Consider the following 3,501-nt stretch of genomic DNA (forward strand, 5'->3'; position numbering starts at 1 on the left):
TTAGAAGATTATTACAGATGTCTTACAATCCATCGGGTTCAGGTCCTGAAGAAGAATACATTAAAGGCAATATTGTCACCCTTTTGGTGTGAAAAACATGAAGGCTATCATTTTGAAAGTCGTATTCATGAAATCCAGAAATGTTGATCCAGTGGAATAGGACAGGACATAATCTATTGTATAGCACCAGTGAAATCATTTTATTTGCACAATGATAATGTTTTTATTTTTAATTGAAGTTTTAGCGCATGCAGTATTCCCAGTTTTCCTTCACAGGCTGTATCACTGATTTAGGACACAGATCAGTAGCCATGGTTATGTCTTCATAAGCTTTTGAGGTGGGATTGTTCTGGTGCAATCCATACTGGGAGCCAATAGCAGCTTTAATACTCAATTTGATACCCACATGGTGATGCACATGGTGTCCCCCTTAACTCCAGAGTACCAATGCTTTATGCTACAGCCTTTACACTTTCCATGTGGCTGCTATTGTTTAAATGTGTCCTGTGCAAATGCTAGAACACAGGTTTCCTCACTATGGACAGTCAATGTTGGCTTGAATTCCCACTAGTTTATTCTCCTCATTCTTGCATGGATGGATTGGTAAGAGGGCTTTGAGGGGGTTCCTATGCTCAATTTAATGACTATAAGGGCAACATGTCAAGCTATGGGCTGTGTACACACCAATGGCTTTGTGGTGACCAGAGTCTCTTCTGGTCCCTTCACTTTTTTAAGTGCAAAGGGGTCCCCAAAGCTGTCTGTGCTTTGGCTGCCTAAGTACGTTAAATGGCTCTGAATTAAACAGGTCCAACACAATCTCACGGTGAACAGAAGACAGCACAGGAGAGAAAATACAACAGCTCTCCAAAACAACAGTGCTGTCTCTGCAGTTTTGTTTATTCCATCAGATACAAGGAAATAATGTCACCAATTTCACTGCCTTCCAGGGATCCAAATGGAGATCTGGCACAGAGATTTGGGTTGTTTGAGCAAAGTAAAATGATTTGCGGCGAAATTGACTGCAGTCAATTTCACTGCAAATCACTTTTTACTTCGCCCAACAAATTAAATTTTGCCTTACACCAACCCCCCCTTCCCCTACTTACCTGTTTGCTCCTTGCCACTTTTCCTGCACCACTGCAGTGTCAGATCCATCCCTCTGACGTGGGTTGGATCTGACGCTGCAGGGTCCCTGTTTCTTTTTTTCCTTTTTTTTGTTTTGTTTTTGGGTCCCCTGCTTCCATTGTAAAGGAAGCGGGGGACACCCCCACACCGTCAAAAGTCCAAAAATCCTGAACATGTGGAGCAGGGGACACCCCCGCAGCCCCTGCTCCACATGTTAAGTTTTTTTCCATTGATTGAATGGTACTGGCCGAAATCGGTCAAATGTACCATTTGCTTGATTTTTTGGGGATCAAATTGGGTAATTCGTTGGGACAGCAGTAAAGACACATCTTGTTGGGAAGTATTTCACTTCTCTGACTGTAGGATTGTGGATGTTCGTGGTACAATGAACCAGTGCACACAGGAACTCTGCCTCCATAATAAGAGATCTTTCCCACACAGAAACAACTACCATAAACTTTAAAGCAAAAACAAATAATGCCCAGTAATATCTGTGTTATTCCCAGCTGTAACCCAGACAAGAGGCTTTGACTCGTCATCTGTTGCAAATGATTTAACACCTTTATTGGTGCATTTGCAAATGTTCTAAATGGTATACACAGACTATTATATTTGCATGTGTCCAGGAATTACTCCAAGCAGGTGATGTAGGGTATTTTGTGGAGATTTGGGGCCTGACGGTATTTTCTTACCGCCGAAAAATAACTTAGCAACAATCACTCCTTGTATTCAGATTGGGTCATGTACAACAATAATACAGTGGACATGCATTATTTCAACACACAGACATGCGTATTTGGTATGCGTGGTTGGTATGCGTGGTTGGTGGTATTTTGGTGAGCATAATTCCCTTGTTTTATTTGTGGCCCCAATATCCAGAACCCCTTATTTTTGTTTAGATTTTTCGTGTAATCACTAGAGAGACCTCAGGCTTGCATTTCAGGAACACCTCATTTTCATTTTTAGTGTGCCACCATGGGCAATTTCTCTCTGTCTTATCTACGGCAGCGAGCTATCATGTGGTATTTTCACTATCTTATATACGGTAGTGAACTATGTCCCGGGCCTCCCTTTTTGCCGACTCATAGACCTCCGACAAACTACAACACACACAGTTAGTTATAATTGCTCATACTGAATTACATTGTGCACACGGCTGCAGCAAATTTGACGTTTAGCTACCTTGAAAATGACAATTGCACTGTCTAAACATCTCCCCACATCATCAGCACTGTATTGGTAAATATAAAACACACCACCCGTCTGCTTTCAAATATTTTTGTGTATTATAAAAGTTGCATTTAAACACGATCTCACTCTTTACAGAAATAAATAAAATAGCACAGTAACAGCATTGTCTGTGATACACTGAAAAGAGAGTGGTGGAGACAAGAACTCAATTTGCAACATTAAACATGTGAGTAAAGCACAGGAATCTCCTTTTCTACACTGACTGAATATTCTCGTACACACTCAGCCCCCACACTTCTGTAATTACCTTATCTGTTCAGCATGAGTTTTCTTCAGCTGTTCTCTTTCTGAATTTGGCTCCCTTGAAGATTAACCCCAGTGAAAACAAGCGTCTTTGCCTGGAATTCTCAGCTTTTGCAGCAGGAATGCTTCAGCCAGGAAACAGGTCCTTCTCCCAGCTCTGCCAAATCTCGATTGTACTCCCCCTCTCCTCAAGCTCCCCCAGCAAAACACTAATCACTGCCTCTAGCATGATACTTGCTATGACGCTGCTCCAATCAGAATCAATCATGCCATCTCCTCCCTCACTACACAATGGCTCATTTCTACAGTAACCATTTGTAACCAACTGATTTCCTGTTCCTTTGAGTCCTCTGCTTCCTGTAGTTATGTGGACAGAGCAGCAGAGAAAAAGAAAAAAAATGAATTTGCGTTTAAAAATTCACTTTCAGAGTAGGCCTAATTCTGCAGTGGAGACACATTTTTATTAGTGGGTTATGTTAAATGCAGTTTTATTAGTCTGGTTAGTTATTAATAAGGTTAGTTAATAATTTTCAAATGTGTCTCTTGCAACATAGGCATTTCAGGTGAAAAATAGTGTGCATTTTTGAATGTGCACGTGTGCTTTTAACTGTAAAAATAGATTTGCATCTTATATGTTAAAATCGTTTTTGACTGAATAGCCTGTCTTTACTTATATGTCCATGTTAATCTGGCAACACATATAGCAATGCACCACACCCCTGTGGTGGTGCTGCATCAAAAAAAAAATTGCTACCTGTGCAGTAGTGCTGTACTCTGTGCTGTAACACGCCAAATATCCTTACATACCCTCCTTTTGTTTTTAGAACTTGGCTACGATCCAAGCCAATTCCTAAAAACAACTTGTTCTTTTTTTTTCTATTA

Source organism: Ambystoma mexicanum, chromosome 13 (assembly GCF_040938575.1).
Source record: "Ambystoma mexicanum isolate Mex_15411 chromosome 13, UKY_AmexF1_1, whole genome shotgun sequence".
Lineage (NCBI taxonomy): Eukaryota > Metazoa > Chordata > Amphibia > Caudata > Ambystomatidae > Ambystoma > Ambystoma mexicanum.